The sequence below is a fragment of the Vespula vulgaris genome, chromosome 8 (genome assembly GCF_905475345.1).
Source record: "Vespula vulgaris chromosome 8, iyVesVulg1.1, whole genome shotgun sequence".
Classification (NCBI taxonomy): Eukaryota; Metazoa; Arthropoda; class Insecta; order Hymenoptera; family Vespidae; genus Vespula; species Vespula vulgaris.
Window position 1 is genome coordinate 7,648,837 of NC_066593.1, and position 22,430 is coordinate 7,671,266.

The 22,430-nt window shown below is 35.3% G+C and overlaps 1 protein-coding gene across 1 annotated transcript in view; it reads left to right on the forward strand.

The window, feature by feature from the left end:
* The window catches only part of LOC127065631 (ubiquitin-like protein 3), an 89,365-nt gene that overhangs the window by 24,956 nt on the left and 41,979 nt on the right, over positions 1–22,430 (forward strand). The window lies entirely within an intron of this gene.

Consider the following 22,430-nt stretch of genomic DNA (forward strand, 5'->3'; position numbering starts at 1 on the left):
TTTCCTACCGATTCCTATGAAATATTTATACGGTTGCGCGTCACGAATATTCGTAAAAAAAAAAGAAGTATCTTCTCTTTCTCTCTCTCTCTCTTAAAAGGAACATCTATCTCAGATTTTGTCGTGAATCGCGATATATTACCGTTGCATTTGCTTTTAGGAGGACATAGAGTGACTCATTTCTCGAAGAGTTGCTTTCAAAAGTTCCGACTATCTTGTAGAGCTCTTCCGAAGCATGACAAAGCAAAAGTGAAGTAAAATGGGAAGAGCGGGTACTTTTTAAAGTTACAAGATGCTCGACTATGCGAATCAATCTGTCCGTAAAGTTCGTCGAGATGTAGGGAAGAAGGAATTGGGCAAAATTGGGGTGGGAAAAGACTCAATTTTAGTCTCGGTGATACGCCAGAACAAAGTGGGGAGGGAAAGGACTCAATTTTAGACTCCGTGATACGCCGAGGACCGATTTGAAATAATCGTGAAAGGGTGAAATGGTTGGTAAGGGAAGGAAGTGGTAGCAACTCGAAGGACGTTGGGAAATTGCGATCGGCGAAATTACCGTTGCTTTTCGGCAAATTTAGTGGATGGGGATAAAGAGGAAGAGCTCTTGAGAGGAGGGCTACTAAACTTTCTCCTTTCTCGATCGTTCGAGTTTAACCGGCTTGTGCAATCTATGGTTATGTATTTAAGTGCACGGGGCTTCTACGCAAGACGCATGTAAAATGGAGAACCAATTGCTTTCGATGGTGTCACGAGTTACCGATAAATAAATATTTAATTGCTCGTTTAAACTAGAATACAATTCGATTGCGATGTTCTCTAACTGGAAACAAATTTACTTTTGCTTTCGATAGATTCAACGACGTTGATTACGAATAAAAAGTTTGTTAATAGTGTCCCATAGAATTTTATTGTATTTTATCCGAGAACAATCGATGTAATTTTCAACAACTTTTATAGATCTCCTACTAATGTCTAATCAGATTTGATAGAATCATTTTGAAAGCGGATTTCAATTCAACGAGACAAATATATACCGAGAAGTCATTTTTGATATATTCGAAGAGTTCGTTACTCCGGAAAGTTACTATATATAATAATTGATCGGATTAACGTCGGTGAACATAATCCGAAATTTATCAGGATAATTTGCAAGTCCGTTGCTATCATTCGCGCATAATTTTGATGGAAAAGTTGAACTGTCCGTTTGAATCTCCTGATAAATTTGTCATTTTACCACAAGGCGAAATGCGATAAAACTCTCGATTGGGAAGTTTTTGAAATGATAAATTTAACAGATGAAAGCTTTGGGAACGATTAAGTCGAGCGAATATTTTGGGTCAAACGTTAAAAGCTGCTCGAAGGGTGGTGAATTAATTCGATGGGTCCGCGCAATGTATACTTTAAAAAACCATCGTTACTGTCACGTGTACGTTGTTTCTGTTCGCGATGGAAACTGTTATGTTTACAGAGAGAAACTATTGACACGTATGAGATAAAAAATAATAGAAGGAGAAAGAGAGAGAAAGATATATATCTCTCTCTTTGCTAAACGAATGAGAGTATCCAAAGAGTATATCGAATTGAGCCTTCACTTAAACAATATTTACGATCGCCCATCTATCAAAATGAAATAAATATCAATAAATCTCAAATCAAATTTACATATCACGATTACTTTCGACAATCTTTTGATACAATTCCATTTCCTAATAAGTAAATATCTATCGATAAATTTGACATGACATAGAGGAATAGTGTGTTCGTTAAAGCGATTTTATACGTATTTCAAATGTAATCAACATCATCGATAACATGATAGCAATAATAATAATAATGAAAATGCCGAAATAATGATAAATTGTAAAGTGATATTTAACATTTTTCAATGGTTTCATTTGATACGAGAAGTTAAGGTTAATTTGTACTGTTCAACGTGAAAGTTTATCGATCGTTCGACTTTATATTTATGTCAATCATAACTCTTTACTATACAACAACGTCTATTACTCGTACGAAACAAAAATTTTGCGATGGTTACCTACCAACATTGTTCCTATCTTTAAAAAAAAAAAAAAAAAAAAAAAAAAAAGGACCAACGATCGAATAATTAAATTTTTGTTGGAAACGTTTTCACGAATACCGGGAATATTGCTAAACGCAGCCATGCACTATTTATTGTCGAGTATATGTAAGTATATATGTGCGTATATCCTTGTAATATACAAGTGTAAGCGTAGAGGCAGTTAATAGAGTAAAAATTCGTGGCACTACGAAATGCGAAACGCGCTCTCTTCGCAAGAATAATTACATGCGAGTTGCCCAGAATATTTCGGAAACGTGCGTAATTAAACGCAACGCGCGAAATAATATTCAACGTGCAAAGTGTAACTATATGTTAACGCCTCTCTCTCTTTCTCTCTCTCTTGTCGTTTGAAACGTGCTAAATCAAAATTTCTATCCTCCAAAAGAGCTTGTATTAACGCGTAATAACGTACGAACGTTCTCTACATTTGGCCATGAAATATTGAATTTCACTTGAACGTGTAGTGTGAATCACATCGTCGCGCGAAGTGTGCGAATCAGATCTCTTCTCGCGCGAGGTGTGAAATTCTTTTTATCTGAGTTGCTGGAACGATTGAAAAAATATATTTATCATGACGAACAGTAGAAATATTATCTTTTATATCATACAATTTATAGAAATTTAAGGAATGAAATTCGTAGAACACGTTCACACGTTCAAAACTTCCAAAAACTTTGAGAATTCGTTCGTTAGATAATTCGATCTTCGTTTCTCTCTCGTTAATCGCTCGTACTCGAAAAAGAAAAAGAAAAGAAAAAAAAACAAAACAAGACAAAACAAAAATCATTAAAATGTTACACGCTATAGGACTCTTAGTGTGTTACAACGAAATTATCTTCTTTTTCAGTCGATAGAAACGAGGAACGAAATTTAGCGGTAGAAGATTTGCGGTAGATAAGAGGAGAGCGCTCAGACTCAACGCTTTTTCGTTTATGGCTTTTACGATATACACTTGCGTATGAGCTTATGTGTGAGCGAGCGAAAGAGATATTGGAAGTGAAGCAACGCCATCCCTAACGGAAAAACGATTATCTTCACGCTCGGCTTAGCAGCGTCCCTATTTGCAAGCACGGCGATCCTCGTTCGATGTCGCTCGTCGAAACTCTGCAAGCGAGGGAAATTTCACGGATTTGCGATTCCCTCGCAGCAGTGCACGTTTTCGACGGAATCTAAATGTGACATATAGTCGAACTCCGGAAAGATCCGGTCGAACTTTTTTGCTTGCGTGGGAATCCTAAATTCGCTTGCCGTGACCGAGAGAGAGAGAGAGAGAGAGAGAGAGAGGGGAAGGGAAAATAGTTCGTGACGAAGATGAAAAAGAAGAGCGTTGAACGATGTGCGATATAGTATATTCTTATTGAAAAAAGAAAGTAAAAGAAAAAGGTTTGTAATGTACTCTTTCTTTGTTAGGATTTTACAACCTGAATTTTTCTCTTATTTTGATTGTCATTTACAATCGATCGTTTCAATCGTATCTAAATCGGTTTTACGTTCTCTCTTTAAAATATCTCGTTCCTTTTTTTTTTTTTTAACAAATTCCATTAACATTTGTTTGTCCATCTAAAAGAAAAGAAGAGAGAAAAATGTAGAAAAAGAACGAAGAATCAAGAATGAACTGAGAAATAAGAAGAAAAAAAGCGTTATCTCGTTAAGAGATACAAAAGAGATTTCTTTGGGAATGTTATTTTTTGTTTATTTTTTATTTTTCTTATTCTTCTTTATTTTGTTTTCTCTTGTTACGCGAGCTACTTATACTTTACGTTTTTCTTTCTTCATTTACGCGCGTTAAATAAAGTTTTACTCGCGTGGAAAAGGAGGAACGTGATAGTTAAGAGTATATGAATTAAACATTTTGACAACAAGCGCGTAAATATAAAGGAAGTTGGTTATTTCCTTTTGTTTTATTTTCTTCTTCTCTCTCTCTTTTTTTTTTTTTTTTATCATAATTCTTTCCTTTTTTATTTTTTTCAACAGACCTTTACGCGTATGTTGAAAAATTAATTCTCTAACTTCTTTGTTGTATCCTTTCGTCATTGGATGTCGTCGTCGTTTACGTCGGGGTTTTTAATTCCTTTGTCAACGTGAAAGCGTAGAAAAGTAGTAAATGAAAAAATCTCAATGGAAAACGGTCAATTCAAAGATCGTAAGTGCCAAAAGAAAGAGTAGGGTAAATAGCTCTTAAATGAACAAAGTCTATGACAAAAAGCAAAACGACGGACTTTTTTTTATTCTCTCTCTCTCTCTCTCTCTCTTTATCTCACTCGCTCACTCATTCTCTCTCTCTCTCTCTCTCTCTCTCTCTCTCTCTTTCTCTCTCTCTCTCTCTCTCTCTCTCTCCTTCTCTTTCTTTCTCATTCTCCAACTCTTGTCTTTCAGACGAGAATGCAAATTGTTTAAACCACTCGACGTGTGATCCAATTACGTAAACTTGTAAATTTAAGCGACACGCGTCCGAGAGTTTCCCTCGGTTTCGAACTTTCGAACAGACCTCTTCCCTTCGTGATTACGTTGAAAGTGTAAAATGACTGGTAACGTAGCAAGGTTTAATCGTTCACGCTCGATCGACTAGAAAAATAATCGGAAAACTGCACTTGGGATCCTTGCAATTCCAAGTTTTTCGCTAGTTTGAAAAACTTTTGTATAAAGTGCTTGTACGTCTTCGAGAAACACCGTTAAGCTAACCGGAACTAACTTTCCTTGTCATTTACGAGCTGTTATGAACCAAAAACTACTTGTTTTTCGACCAATCAACGATATATTTGATTATCATAAATAATTATATTCTTTGCTAGATTCTTCCTTCATTATTCTGTCTTTTCCGTTTTTTTTTTCATTTTTTTTCATTTTTTTTCCTTTCATAAAATGGCAAGATATTATTTATCGTTCAGATAATCTCAAGGATATTATTTGTCCTTGCAGATTATCTGAAATTGTTAAAATAATTATTTTATAAATTGAAAATGTTCGAGATATGACTTTTGTACAACGATGAAAGAAATAAAGAAAATAAGAGAGGAAAGTTAAATGTCCGAATAACGAATGTCTTAATAATTTATCAATTGTGGTTCATGGAGCATTTATGTATAGATAACAATGAATTTGTAATTAACTAATCCACATAATATTGAGGTTGTTCGGTGTTTTAATAGTTAACAAAAACACATCTTTTGTCGTCGAACGGTCACGCGAGCACGATCGAACTACGATAATGGCGATACTTGCGTGAGCAAAAGTTTTAATTAACGTAAACTAAACACCTCGTGGCACTTGCTCTATTGTGTTTATGGGTTATAAAATATTCGCGTTTCTCTCAACCACATTGGATTCCAAACAACAAGTATGTTAGTGTCATGACGAAAGAATGTAGATCGTTTAATGGTTAAACGTTTGAACGAATAATGTTAAAATTGTACGATAAATTATTCGTACTTTTTGTTTCTCTCTCTCTCTCTTTTTTTTTTTTTTTTGAATTCAACCTCGTTACTTTTGATTTCTTGCTTTTAATAAGTGTAATTTTTAACGATATTAAGAGAGAGAATGTTAAATCAACTTTCGTGTTAATTATTGATAATATTGATATAGCAATTGTAATTTGCTATTGTATTTTGGATATAATATAATTAATCAGATAAATTAATTAATAATTTCGGACAGCGCTATTGAATTCATTTGGTCTACTTAAATTTCCTTAGTTTATTATCTCGTTTTTATCATGGATTAGTATAAAAAATAAAAAAAAATAATCATTTTACATAAAACATCGGAAAAATGAAAATTACCTTATATTAAATAGTTAGTACCGATTAAAACTTATACGTACGTAAATTAACACGGATTTATGGGAAATATACGGTACTTACAATTCGAATTTACGCCGCATTTAATAAGAAAAAATTGTTCTACCGAATATCTTTTCTTTTCTTTTTCTTTTTTTCTTTTTACAGAAATACTTTTCCTTTTTCGTTCTACGATGAATACAACGTGATATATGGGTCGCTGAATTTATAAAAAATGTTTTCAATGATATCTATCGTTATTATTTTTATTATCATCATCGTTGGCATCGTTGTCGTTATCGTATGTTGCTGTTAATTTGCATCACATACACAACATTTGGTTTTAATTTTGTATGAAATTACGATCGCAGTGGATTTCTCTCTCTCTCTCTCCCTCTCTCTCCTCCTCTCTTTCTTTCCTCCTACATACATTGAATTATATAAACGACAACGTGCTACTCTAGTTACAACTGATTACAAAACAGCTCCCACAAATGTACTTATTACTCGCTTATATATTTAGATGTTTACTGTATTAAACGTAGGATCGGTATAGTTGCCCGACATTCATCTCCTTTATTAAATGATCCAAAATGTATTTAGTACTTCTCCTTGTTGCCTTAATTATATAACTTTCGAGTAAATCGAGATTCCAATGTCGACGTTTCGCAAAATATATTAGAAATGTGGACGTATCTATTCGTTTTATTTGTTCTTTCATTTTCTTCGATTCATTTCGATGGAATAAAGAAATATATTCGTTATAAATAATAATTTTTATTATCCGAATATATTTTTATATCTTCGAGCAACGAGGATTTTCTTTTTTGATTTCTTTCAGTCTCTTCAGATGATTAAGGGAAAACAGTTTAAAATAGAAATAACGTACTTGAATGTAGAAATAAGACGCGTTATCCTTGTTTCTAATCCGAAGCATTACGCTTGGATGATCATGTAGCTATTGTCACGGACCTAAGTTAAATTGACGCTAATTAATACATCTACGGAGCCAAGGACGTAGCTTATCCTTGAATGATTAGGAAAGTAGTTCGGATTAACGAAGGTCGCTAACGATTGATCAAAAATGGAAAATAAGATTGCTTAGAGGTGCGATTTTATTTATTTTTCAACTTGACATTTACGTTCTTTTACGAGTTATTTATGTTTTAAATTATCGAGTATAATTATTTTACAGGAGAACAGCTGTTAACAGACATTTATAACAAAAACAATTAATTTCTAAATTACTTATTAATTACTGATTTAATTGCAAATTTATTTTGATATTAATTATTAATATAATGGGGCTTTTATAGTCGATAGATAAGAATGAAATTATGATTCATTTCGTAGGATAATTATGTACAAAAATAACGAATTGACAGGAGGCATTGAAGATGATGTAATACATTGATGCAACTTGTTCTTGCGTAATACGAGTTTGCAATCTACCAATTACCAGATCAATCAAAATGTAGCTCTCTATGTAAATTACTTTTGTCGTGAAATGCGTTAGCTATTCTCTTGATACGTCAACGGTGCACATTATCTACCTTCTTTTCTTTACAAATTTTATAATATTTCATCGATAATTTCATATCGTAACGTTCGATTGAAATTAAATCTAACAAAGTGATAATATTTTATTATTTTATGCCATTAGAATGTAATATCTCATGTTCTATTCCATTTTTCATTGTGCCCTTTTATGAATAATGATAAGAATAATAATTTAAATGAATAAAATATGGATATTACGTTATTATAATTGTGTTAACAAGATTTTTGTCGATCACAAAGACGACTCGTGCGTTTGATAGATTTATTATTTCAATATAAATACATTGTGGGGATTCAAAAGAAGATGTGGAAGCCTCAGAAGCACAGTGGAATTTATAATTAATAATTGTTACCGGATAATTGATTGATTACGTCAAGACCAATGCGTTCCAATTCGATGAGATTGAATTTGGATGGAGAACTCCATATGTAGTACGTTCGAACGTTTTTACTTTACCATTAATTAACGTTCCATTGGAAGTATAATAATACTGAAGAAAAGAGGACTGCCGATGATGGTAGAAAAATGAAGCCATTGAAATTACTTTCTTTCTTTAAACGTTACTTCGAGGATCGTTATTCCCTCTCATCTGGATTTTCTTCTTTCCTTTCAAAATTTGTCGCGTTCTTTTTGAAATTTTTTCTCTGTCTCTCTCTCTTTCTTTTTCTCTTTTGAAGTTGAAACGAATTTTTACGTTATACCAAGTCTCTTGTTTGCTTCGAGGGTGAAAAATAAACGATGTTATTCCAAATGGCATTTTCTTGTACCTTTTCAAAATTTTTCTTCGACAAAGCAGGCTCTTCGTATTCCTCGAGTCCGCGAAGGAACGTAATTCTATAAAAAGAGAAGGTATATTCTTTCCGGCGATTTTTTCTACATCGGAGTGTTTCGAAATTAACCTGATTTCTTCTTTATAAACTATATACGTATGTATGCGTGTGTATATATATATATATAGAGTAAAAGAGACAAAAACGTAAATATATAGATGACAGATGAATTCTTAATAAAGAATACCAAGATGAATATTTTCCTTTCGTACTTTTATCTCGTCGTAATGTAAGATTTATTTTATTTGTGACAACCTGTCCATATTTTATTTTTTACAGATATCTCTTTTTAGTTTTAATTCGAGCAAGGAGAATAAATTTTAGCTGATATAACACACATGTATAATTACATGTGCCAGAATTTGCGAACGATCATCGATGTTAGGTCTCATGTAAAAGTAAAATCTATCGTCATGGAGACGATGTGAATGAGAATAAAAGCGATGTATTTGTAAATCACACCTTTGATATAAAAAAGGTAAACGATTGGACACGTTCGATATCGTGTTACAAGAGAATTCGATGATATTCACAATATACATTATTTGACCCAATAACGCCAATAATATTGGTCGGTTATCTTATTAAACGCGTGTTGAAAGCATTTTCGATATCGGATATTAATTAAACTATTTTTAATAGATCCCTGTTCGGTTTGCCTGTCGTTTTTAACGACGGACATCAGTTTAAATTAGCGTTATAATAATGTTAACGTTTGTAAATAAGAAAGAGAAAAGAAATATGAGAAATATAAAGAAACATATAAAATAAGAAGTTACAAGCAGAGAAAATCTTCTCGACATATTTTAATATCATTGGCAAATAAAAGGTTACATGTCATGGAGGGATGTATGTAATAGTTTTAACAGACAACGTGACTACTACGAGGATCTGTCTAAGTCTCTAACATCTGACAGGAACGAAAACGGTATCGGGAAAAATCGTAGGAGTCGTTTCGTAGACAGCTCTTCCATTTTAATATCGATATTCGGTGGCGGACAAAAGCGTAATCCAAGAGCAAACTTTCGAAAGTCGCGCGTATCGTTGAAATTCAACCCCTCCTGTTCTCTCTCTCTCTCTCACTTTTCAACCATCCTTCCAAAGTTGGTTTACTCTATCGAAAATGGAGTCGTCCAATATACATCGACGATGTTCATCGATTTATCCCTACTGGTTGGTAATAGATGTGTATTGCGAACCGTACATACATTTCGTGAGACGACCCTGTGACTGAAGCTGAAGACGATGAGAGAAGGCGAAAGGCAGAGAGAGAGAGAGAGAGAGAGAGGGAGTAAAAGAAATAGAGAAGAGAGGAGTGAAGAGGAAAGGACAGCCACGAGAAGTTTCCACGGAAGAAGCTTTCATCGTTGCTGAGATCGATTTACATAAGAATTTCAGGCAACCGGTCCAACTCTCTTCCTTTTTTTATTCCTTTCTCTCTCTCTCCCTCTCTTCCTCTTTTTCTCTCTTCCTTCTTACCGCATCCTTTTTTGCTTTCTTGACGAAAAAGACGTGGAAGAAGCGACGAAAAAGGGTAAGAATACTAGGTGGAGGAGGGCCTCGAAGGCACAACCTCTGAATCGATACGTTTCGAGAAGGTGTCATCTCGTCGAGAGCCCAATATTCGTCTATCTCATTCTCTCTCCCTCTCTCTCTCACTCTCCCTGTTTCTCCATTTGACTCGACTCTATTTTCAACTTCCTGAAATAGCATACTTTTTCTTCTTCTTTTTTTTCATTGATCAGATTTCTCTCTTTCTCTCTCTCTCTCTCTCTTTTTCTTTCTCTTTCTCTTTCTCTCTCCATATATAACACCAACCCTTCTCAATACAGAAGAAGAAAAAATCGAGGTTGTCTCGTCGTATAGGATTGCGGTTGAAAGAAAGTGGTTGTTTCTATCGATGAAGGAAAAAGGATATAAGGGAAGAGAGTAGATTTATCAGAATTCCAAGGAATCACCTTCTCTAAGGCAGGATTTCTCTATAAATATTAAACGAGAAATTCGAGAATCGAAAATTTGCTATGGGTCCATTTAGAACGGATAGATAATTAAGCGTCTGGATGAAAAGATTATACAATGAATATTGTATAATCCCGCACTCATCGAATTAAATAGTAAGACGAGATTCGAAATTTTTTTCGTAAGGTCACATATACAGATCAGAATTCGTGGGATTCGTGAAAGAGGGTTTTTAGAGAGTAGGATAATTAGTTTAAAGGTGCAGTCGGAATACTATCCATATTAATGCCGATGTATTCCGTCGACAAAATTGATAGTTAAAAAGCAATTACGTTTTGGAACTGTATATCCACGCTAGTCGACGAACGAAATACGTTCTAATCGAAGGATAGCCAGAGCAAGAGAGAGAAAAAAAAGGAAAAATTGGACGAGAGACAGAAAGAACGAGGAAGAAAACGAGAAAGAGAGAGCGAGAGAGAAAGAGAGAAAGAAAATATCGTAATCAACGTGTAATCTCGGAGTTTATATCTCATAGCTTCGGTAGTTCTTGCAATTTCTGCAACTTTTCTTTTTTTCTCTCCCTTTTTCTTTTTTTTCTTCCTTTTTCTGCTTCCTAGCTTCATGGACTTCCATGAATGCGGAGAGTTCGTTCGAAAGGTCACTCGAGTATTATTCGTCTTAATCGATTTTATTTTCATGAGATATCTATCTTACGCATACTCGTTTTGGATAGTTCGATGAAACGAATACCTACGACGAAACGAAATGGAACATTTTGCTCATCGATCAGTACGTTTATATCTTTTTTTTTTTTTTCTATTTCTTTCTTTCCCTTTTTCTTTTCTGATAAGCGCGCGCACTTATTCTCGTATTTTCTTATTCTCGAGAAGGTCGAGGGTCGGGCTTATTGTTAGTCAATTTACCATAGTTACACATTATCATCGACGAGATTTCTCGACGAACTCGTAGAGATCGAGAGAGTGGCTCCGATAATTACTCGAATGGACGAGCCTTGTGTGCCTAGAACGGTCGAGCTGCGATACGAGATAGGACAAGGCTATCGATCCACTAGTTTCTTTGTCCTCCTCTGTGAGAAGAAAAAGAGAGAGGGTGAGACAGAGGGGTAGACATAAAGAAAAAGAAAGAGAGAGAGAGAGAGGGTGAGTAAAAAAGGGACGTTTTCGAAAAGAAATTATATTGATTCCTTAATATCTCTCTTCATTAAATTCTTTATTTTAAATCTTTTCTTTCTTCCTCTACCTCTCAATTTTATGTTTAGTTCTTTCTCTTTGAATCTCTCGAGTAATGAAATTCGTGTCCACGCGAAAGGCCCGGATTTATACTTTAATCATCGGATTTCTTTTCATAGCCGAGTAATCGATAGACAAATCGGAATTAATTCTCAATTTGTGCGGTACTTTATTCTTTTTGTTAGATGATGGAAGGATGAATAGTACGATAGAAAAAGAAAGAAAGAATGAAAGAATGAAAGAAAGAAAAAGAGAAAGAAAGAAAGAAAGAAAGAAAGAAAGAAATAATGATAGTAAGAAAAAATAGACGATTTTCCTGAGTATGCTCGATAGTATTCTCGCGACTAATCCCATGGGAGAAGTCTAATCGTTTCTCGGTAGAATAGGACGACTTATATCTACCTACTAGTCGTGTCCTGTCAAGTAAGATCTTTTATAGTTAGTACGTAGCAATTCGTGCTCACCTTCTGAGAGAAATAGAATGAACGAGCGAGAGAGAGAGAGAGAGAGGTATACAGATGTCTGTTAGGTACGCGAAGCTCTCTCCAAGAAAGGACAGAGGTCGAGGTTAACCGGTTAATCGTACCTTTAAACTTCGAGGATATCTCTACGACCGTGACGATCGACAAAAGCAGGTGTCCATCTCTTTGATCTTCAACAATCTTTCTTTTCATGTTATGTTAAGGTATTGCTTTGAAGATCCAAAAGCTATATTAGAAATTTTATTTCTAAAAAGGGGATTATCTTGAAAAATTATTAAAGCGATATGAACAAGAGTCAAATCATACTCTCGATACGTTTGAATAGAACTTGTTTCGAGTCACGTGTAAGATTCATTTAACGGGATGGTGTTGTTGAAAGCTTGGTCCAATTTTGTTCTCGTTCGATAGAATATCATCTGGAGACCGTGTGTTAGATTTTTACGAAGAGTTTGATAAAAAAAGAAGAAAAAAAGAAACGAAAGAGAAATAAAAAGGAAGAAAGAAAGATAGAAAAAACCTGGAATGAGTAGAAAACAATTTTAATTCGCGAAACCCCTGACGAGAGTCAATGCTTCGTAAGCTTTCGACCAAAAATCGAGTATTTCAAAATTGGTTCGCGTATGTTCTGTATCTATTATATATCTGTATGTTGTATATTGCTTGGCTCTCTCCATACAAGCCTTTTAGGATAGTTCGGTTCAATCCGTAACTATTGCTGTGCTATTTCATGCCGTTTTATCCGATTTCTCTTTGTTTCTCTCTGTCTCTCTCTCTCTTTTACTCTCTGTTTCTCTCTCTCTATGCACACACACACACACACACACACACATATATATAGAGAGAGAGAGAGAGAGAGAGAGAGACACACGTATATACACACACATCTTTTATTCCATTTTTTATGATACATAAAACGCCAAACGTTTGAGTTAATGTGTTTTGCAAAAGTGCCCCTTTTTGTCAGTTTGTTTGATTCAAAAGTAATTTACGCATACCCGCATACACGCATACACATTCGACAAAAATACACGCTACGATCGTATTTACTTTTAATACTTAATAGTGTGTAATGAGTTTGAAGTCGTTTTTGCATTTATCGAAAAATGTACGATAATTTGTAGAATTTTTTCGATTATTACGAGATAGGAATTTATCTAGCTTTTAAATCGAACATTCATGTCGATAAATATAATTCTTGCGAGAACTCATAGTATCAACTTTCGGCTATAGAGGGTAATTCCATGACCATATCTAAGAGCGTGAACCGAGCTAGCGCAAAAGGTGTAACCTTAGGTAGGAAACGAGCCCATTGGGATCTGTTCTACCAACGAAGACTGGGAATATGTATATACATACACATAATATACATATACATACATATCTTCGACCAATAACTTACACTCTCGGCTTGTTCTGACGTTTTGGTAGACACTTGGAATCGTTATTATTAATGGGTGTATCGATCATTCTCATGATATATGTATCCGCACATATATATATATTTCCCTCGTTATTCGCTCATTATTACAATATATATATATATGTATATATATATATATACGTATATTTTTTTTATATAGAATTTATTATTTGTGAGCATAGTGTAATTATAAATTAAATATCAATAATTACATTGTATTTCAAAATTCTTTGTTCACTTTATTAAATCTCTCAATATTCTATCCAACGAAACGGTACACTTTTGCAATAACTTATTTTTAATCTTTCTTTGTTATTTTTAATATACTTTCATTTTATATCACCGCTATAATATTCTCTGGAGTTAAAAAGTATTATTTAACATCGAACTGTTCATACTGGATAGTAACATAAACTTGGAGTTCTGTCGATAAAATCGGGAGCGTTGGAATATTTATTCGCAACGAGATATTTTTTTTCAAAATATTACTTTTTTCTTTTTCTTCTTTTTTTTTTTAGAAATTAATTCGTTGGTATATCGTGAATATAGTTCTTAACGAGAGAAGTGCTTATAACTATACAAAACTTTTCTCTTTTTCTACTCTCTCTCTCTCTCTCTCTCTCTCTCTCTCTCTCTCTCTCTCTCTCTCTCTCTCTCTCTCTCTCTCTGTCTATCTGTATTTCTATTTCTATTTCTATCTCTATCTCTATTTCTATGTCTCTATAATTCTCCCATTTGAGAATCTTATACGAGTACATCAAAGACGTTCGAAATATGGAAATAGTTCGTTTGTATTTGAATGTTTGATCGGTAGTAACATTCGTAATGGCTTTGAATATGGTTCTCCATAAAGGGCAGAGAGTTTATGACGATTTGGTATCGAGTTTTGATGGATTCTCTGGAGAGAGAGAGAGATTTCATAGCGATTGGCATATTTAATCGAACGTTAATTTACACGTACTGTTTTGGCTGCCAATAATTTGCACGACGAATATATATATATATATATATATATATATATATATATATATATCGATTACAAATAACCAGTCTCTCTTTAGTTGATTACATTTCCTGTTCATATTTATTACGTAGGAGTATAAGAAGATGAAAGTCCCTTATCCAGATAAACATAATTAATTACTCGATAAAAATGTTTATATCATATTTATATTTTTCAATCGATTCTATTTAAACATGATACGTATCAATTATTTTTTTACTTAGTAAGGAAGAACTATGAGCTATGATTTATTACAGGGTCAAGAGATACATGTACGAACCATTTCGTGACCAGAAACCAATTTTGGGTTAGCGTCTGAATAGCAACGATCTAGTTTTAGGGTCAACTATATCCCGACGCACATTACCTTTGATCCGTATAACCATGCTATTATGAGTGGATAAGCCGAATCAAGATCGAGGCTTATATATCTGTATGTTAGACTATTCATTGACAATTTTATGCAATTATGAAGTGCACACTATGCACATACGATGAATATGTAAATTGATTAAATTCTTTCTTTAATCAACGTGATAGTATATAACAAAATAGCAACTCAGATATTTCTCATATTTTATGAACTCTTTTTATAAATGGGCGTAGATATTGTTTTAAAAATGTACAAATAATATTTATTACGAACTCGTAAAACCATCGATCCGTTCGGTATTATGAATACATCGTAAAATTCATTTCACGATATCTGTCCATAACGATGAATGCTAACATGGAATGGAAATGAAGGGTTGGAGATATTTTTTTATTGTCTAAATCCTTTCTCTCTCTCTCTCTCTCTCTCTCTCTCTCTCTCTCTCTCTCTCTCTCTCTCTGTCTCTGTCTCTGTCTCTGTCTCTGTCTCTGTCTCTGTCTGTCTCTGTCTCTGTCTCTCTGTTTTTCGTTATTTCTTTTTTTTCTTTTTTTCCCTTTTTTTTTTCATGTATGAAACGAAGAGCGTAAGGGAATCGTTCGTGCTTCTATTTGAACTCGGTTTATGGTTTCGAGGTACATTTAATCCGAATCCGAGAGCCATTACGAGAAAAGCAAACAGAGTTACGATGGAACATTCTGCATTCGATTCTGCGAGTTGACGTTTGCATCGTCTTTGGGAGATTACACTGCGCAGACTCTCGTTCTACACCTGGGATCAGAGTTTCATTCCAATTACAACTAAGCAGAGATGGTCAATGTCCGGTCTAGAAATCCTTGGTCCGTATAAAATCGAAGCTCTGGAAATCTATTATATGAAGAAAAAAGAAAGATAAACTAGCATTCTATCTTTTTCTCTTTCGTTTTTTCATTTAAAGATTTTTCTTAACTTTCCTTTTAATTTAAATCGGAGACGTTATATTTACTATAAAATTAATTCACATTGAATTAATTTTATAGAAACTATGTTCATTACGAAAGAAACGATTGTACACTGAGAGTTGTCCAATGAATTATTTTTCTTCTTTTTTGTTTACGTTTCCTCGTAACAAAACAGGGACAGTGTCTTTGTAATACTATTGTTATGAACGTAAATGGTTGACAAGAGTAAACATACGTTTTTGTTCTCGTTCATTCAACATCGAAGAGAAAGGATCTTGAAAAGAAAAGAAAGTCATTTTTCTCGAGTGTCACTTCCTCTCAACGGACTCTCAGAGAGAGAGAAAGAGAGAGATCGTACTTAATTTAACAGATGAACATGTCCAATTGCGTGATGATATTTTGTCAAACTTGTATCACGGAATGCGACGCTGTCTCGTCTAATTTAATTCGAAGTGACATTACGCTAGCTGTCGCAGTAAGATGATCAATCGTGTGTGTGTCTCTTGATGGTTCATCGAGCTTCAACTACACGCGTTAATAATTCACTCGAAAGTATATCTATTAATAGAAAATAGTCGTGAAGTATTTAGATGATGAAATTTTCTTGTAAATGTAAAGAAAAAGAAAAGAGAGAGAGAGAGAGAGAGAGAGAGAGAGAGAGAAGAAGAAGATTATTGCATTCGTTGATATTCTTTGAAGAAGATTAATTGTTTCAAAAAAAGAAAAAGAACAAGAAGAGAAAAGTAAGGAACTTGTTATAATGATGATTACACGTAAACAGAGTGTTGTATCCGACTGATAACAGAGGTAAACAAGTGCGAAGGAGAGCAAAATTCCTCTTTTCTTCTTTTCTTTCACGAGTCACTGTAATTCGTTCATTTTCTTTGTTCTTCTTATCTTTTCTTCCGATTTCGTTTTGTATTTTTGTAAAAGCTAAGAGGGGTTGGAAAAAGTTATTGGTTGAATTACGATTTCTCGAGTTTGCGTATGTTCAATTTTAACGAACATGTTTTCTCGTGTAAGTATATGAGTTTATATAAAAGACACCATATATATATATATATATATATATGCATGTATGTATGCATGTATATATATATTTTTATGTGTATTATCTTTTTACGAATTTTAGTAAAAAATTGCCATTCATCCTACCTACTAACAAAGTTTGTATCGCGGCTGTCAGAAATTACGTTTGGACTAAATACGACCATAGCGGTTTTTACGTTAGAAAAAACTCCTATAAATTTGTCTACATACATTTCAGCCGACATTAAAAGTCACTTTATTAGTTTAGCTTTTTTACAATACACGTACACGCAAAATACCCAACATTATTCGTTAATAATTAAAAAGATTAAGTAATACGATTTATAAAGAAAAAGTGATCTTACATGTTGCACGATCTTAAATATTTCATATATTTACAATAGAGTAATATTTTTCTATCAAACCATCTAAGATTTTTTTTTTATTTAAATTAAAAAAAACGACGTGCAAGTCTAACGTGAAATATATACGTACGTATGCGCATCATTTGTGAACTGAGCAGAAGAAAAAAATTGGCACAAACGTAGATAGGCATACAGATTGAGAGAGAGAGAGAGAGAGAGAGAGAGAGAGAGAGAGAGAGAGAGAGAGAGAGAGAGAGAGAGAGAGAGAGAGAGAGAGAGAGAGAGAGAGAGTGAGAGGGTGATGAGGGAGAGAGAGAGGAAGGGAAGGAGGAAAGGAGGAAAGGAAGAGAGAGAAAGAGAGAGAGAGAGAGAAGCATCTTAACCTTTCGCCTTTTCTCTCCAGCTCATTTTTTCTTTCAAACAATAATCGAAGGACAAGACAACCTTCAGGCTACACTACTACCACTCCTACAACTACTCGTACTACTACTCGTACTACTACTACTACTACTACTACTACTACTACTACTACTACTACTACTACTACTACTACTACTACTCCTACTACTTCACTACTACCACTACTACTGTTAACACTACTATTACTGCTACTACTATTACTATTATTAATATTACTACTATTACTACTGCTATTGCTATTAATATTACTACTATTACTAGTGCTACTGCTGTTACTATTAGTACCGTCAAAGCATCGTCTTTGTTGTCTTCCTTGAAGACGATCTACTGTCGCCTCTCCACCTCGTTTTCCCTTTCTCATGTCCGCGCGGAAATCTTACCGATGTAACACGAGCGCACGGTAATGTGACCGCCGCGTGAAGCCAGACGGAGTTTGACGGGGAGGGTACGGGAAGGGGGTAAGCAAAAGGAAGCAAGCTGGCAGGCGGAGGTGGGTCGAGGCAGCCTGGGTTCTAGCAACGACGTAACCCGTCATGGTGAAGGGGATGACGGGGGTACTGCGGGTGAAGGACGAGGGAAATAGTAGCAGAAGAGGGGAAGAGAGAGAGAGAGAGAGAGGACTATGGATTAGACAGAGACAATAAAAGAGGAGTGTATGAGGGAGAGAAAGAGAAAGAGAGAGGAAGGGAGAATGGATCGTGAGTTAGACAGAGAAAAAGAGACGAAAGCTGGAAAATCGTTGGATAGAGAAAGAGAGAGACGGAAACAGAAAGATATAGAAAGAGTGAGTGTTAGTAAAAGGGACGAAGGATGGAAAAGCGTGAGTTAAAGAGAGAGGGAGGGAGACAGAGAGAGAGAGAGAGACAGCCAGACAGAGAGAAAAAGAGACAGAGGCATGGATGGAGAGAGAAGGAGGAAGAGAGAGCGAGAGAGAGAGAAAGAGAGAGAGAGAGAGAGGAAAGCAAGCATACTGGGATAGATGGAAGGGTGGGAAAGAGCGAGAGGGGTGGACTGTCGAGGGGTAGAAGAGAGAGACGAGGAGAAGCGAACGTTGCGATCGATCGGCACTCTCCGAGCAGCGGGAGGCTTTTGGCTATATAGAAGAGCTCCTCCTACACTCTCTGCACCAATACAACCCACGCTTTTCGCTTTTCCTATAGCACCTTTCTCATCTTCGTTCTTCGGAGGACTATTTTTATCCATTTCTCTCTTTTTCTCTTTCTCTCTTTCTCTCTCCTTCTCTCATTCTATCTATCTTTATCTTTCTTTTCGTTTAGAGACTTCTTTCCCTGTCATATAGGACTACTTCCTTACTCTTCGAAGCACGCAGAATTCTGTGACGAACGACTGACATAAGCGAGAGCAGCTGTTCCCAACGGACACGCTTCCTTAGTTCATTCGCTTCCTCCTTGAAAGAGGGAACTGAGCCCTCTTCGGTGTACGTCACAGACATGTTGCACGACGAAGCGGCTCCTCGTCTCTACTCTTTTTCTCTCTCTTTTGAAAAAAGATGAGGGGAAAGAGAAAAAGAGAGAAAGAGGGAAAGAGAAAGATAGATAGATAGATAGAGATAAAGACTGGAGGGTGAACGAAGGGGAAAACGAAAGGAGATACGCTACTGTACTAATTCGTAGTTTCTTCTTCTCCTTCTCCTCTTACGATCACGCTCTCACGTTTGTACGTGCATTTCACTACTTCGAAGGGCTCAAATTCTTCTTCTTTTAACCCCGACACTCGTTACGTTGAAATACGAAAGAATATGTTTACGGCTTTAGGGCTGAGTTGTTCTTTACCGACCCGGAGACTTACGACTTGTCGAGAGGGCCGAAACAGAAAGAAGGGAAGAGAAAGGTGAAGATACTCCTCTCTGATTTTAATACCGAAAGTGCAGTAAAAGGGCTTTGACCCTTTTCAATTACTCGCAATGGGCAGGAACGAACGAGATTTCTTTACCGACGATTCTTCTTCACAACCGTGGAAACTCGGTGATAGAAAATTTATGTCGGGTTGCGTCAATGAATTGCATGAAAGAATTCGATTAACGATCCTTTTGGTCTCGTTCCAAAAATACGCTACGTCTTTGCGTATTTCTTTTTCTTTCTTTCTTTCTTTTTTCTTCTTGTGTTTCTTTCTTTACGACGTAACGAAAGAAAAGTCGGCTACCCCATTATTTATAGAACTTACGTAATGCACACTGTATTATGACAACGTATCTAGTTTTTTTTTTGTTCTTTCTTGTAACAGAATATGTCGTACAAATTTTAGGGATACCTACCTATCAGACTCGAGTTGCACGATCGCATTAATAAAAGGGTATTCCCCTACGAACGTTACAACGGATCGCGAAAGTTTTGTCCTTTTCGCGAGTAATACAGTAACGCAAACTTTCCTTCGTGTTTCTACGTATATTCGTGTATGTGTGTATGTGTGTGCGTGTGTCGTGCGCGCGTGTTCGCGCGTGTATTTGTTGTTGGCAGAGATAACGAATGTAGTTGTAGAGTAGTCCTTCGTGTTATAACGAATGTAACAGGTTCTACGTTACGTCTTAGGTGTATTCGCTTGACACTAGATTTATCGAAATTGTAGAGTATTACATTTCTCTTCTTCCATCTCTTTTTCTATCTTTCTCTTTCACAGATATTCTTTCTCTTTTTTTTTGTGATCGTGCAATTGCAACTTTCATCCTTTCATCCTTCCTTTATCCCGAGCGACGTATTAAGCACTTAACGCCTGATCTATTTACACTTTATTGGTCCACTATACTCTCCCTCTCTCTCTCTCTCTCTCTTTCTCTATCTATCTATTTATCTATCTATCTCTCTTTCTCTCTCTCTCGTAGAAACTTCTAACTTCATTCGGAAGATATATCACGGCGGGAAACGAACTCGGCCGCACATCGCGTTCAACTTGAAATTGAGAAATGTTCGCCAAAACTGTTGCGAACCTCCGCGGAGTACTCGGTCCATCTCTCTTCTGTTAGTGCTGCTAGCTCTTCTTCTTCCACTACTTCCTTCTCCTCCTCCTACTGCTGCTGTTTCTCCTCCTCTTTTTCTCCCGTAAGAGCACCAGATGTAATTATCGTTTTTCCTCGCGGTACTAGAATCATGCATTATGATAAATGAAGTATTCGATGATAAATTTCTGACGGACGCGCGTCGGTGCTCGGGAACTTTCGATAAATCTTTCTCATGGTATGGTTCTATGCTCGCCATGTGAACGTATACCTTTAGTAAATACATCAGCTTCAAACCCATTCTCGAATTTACAAGTTTTCCCTAGTTCGAGCGTGGTTCGACCGGTTACTAGGTGGGACGTGTATAGATCCGGCCGATTGATAGCATCCCAAGTCGTCGATCATAACTTCAAGGAGAATCCATCCGATTAGAGAGAAAGAGAAAGTGTGTGTGTGTGTGTGTGTGTGTGTGTGTGTGTGTGTGTGTGTGTGTGTGTGTGTGTGTGTGTGTGTGTGTGAGTGACAGAGTTCTTGTTCATAAGTAAAACTCTGAAATGGAGTTTGAAGAGGCTCTTCGACTTTTTGTACATCCAATCCTTCCATCCTCCTTATTTTCTATAGTTTCACTTTTCATCTATCTATTTATCTATCTATATATATATATATATATATATATATATATATATATATATATATGTATGTATATGTATATATATATGTATGTATGCATGTATGATATATGTATGTATGTATGTATGTATGTATGTATGCATGCATGTATGATGTGTGTGTGTGTGTGTGTGTGTGTGTGTGTGTGTGTATGTATGTATGTATGTATGTATATATATATGTATGTATGTATGTATGTATGTATGTATGTATACATATCTTATCTATCGATTTCTTTCAACAGTCACCATTAACGATCCCGTACTTTTATTAAAGTGTGCTGATGTTAATGTATACATAGCTTTCTCATTGTCTTAAAATTCTTCGTATTCTTGACTTCTCATGGTCAAAGAAAAGTTTATGAAATATTACTACCTTAAAAGACCTACCAGTGGAAATGTCGATTTTATGTCCACTTTTACGAAGCAAATGACGAGTTCTACTAGTTAACGATCCATTAATAATCTTGACTTATGTAAATTGTATTATTACGTCATTATTATTCTTTTCTAATATTTCGTGCAACGTTAGATCAATTATAATTTCGTAACTCCGATATTTCAAGGTTGTAAAAGAAATTAGTGTGATAATTTTATTCGAAATAATCGAATCGAATCGAAGAGAAAAAGTGGAGAAATGATTAAAAAAAAAAGAAAAAGGAAAATAAAAAGAAAAAAAAAGAAGAAGCGTAAAATGGTACTTGTAATTGAGTTTGGAATCATTAACGGAGATGACGTATCCGTAAAGTATAGAAAGTTCGATCGTAATTTCGAACTATCGCTTGCAGGGTGCAGTTCGAGCGTTGTCAAACGTAACGTGTAGTAGGTAACCCTCAACCCCTCATCCCTCGACTCTAAAACGCGATAGGGAGAAGAGGGGTAGAGAATGTTTGCGCATCGATCGAATTTCTGTCTCTGTTTTCCTGTGATCAAACTTTATCCGGAGACTAGACGTTACTGCTGAAACGGAGCATGTAATTTGGGTACACGTAATTGTAGCGCATAAAACACCTGGGCTCCTTCGCACGATACGTTCGAATGTACATATGTATATATCTATGCATGTATGTATATGTATATATATATTTATATATATACATATATATGTACGTGTGTTTCTCTCTCTCTCTCTCTCTCTCTTTCTCTCTCTCTCTCTCTCTCTCTCTTTCTTCACTTTTCTCCTTCTGTCGACAGCAAAGCGATATCTTACCCTACGTTGCAACTTGCAAAATTAATAGTATACTTGAATGCAACTTACATATACGTAATAAGCATTATCAATCTTAACATACAACTTTTGCACACTAAACAGATGGCGAG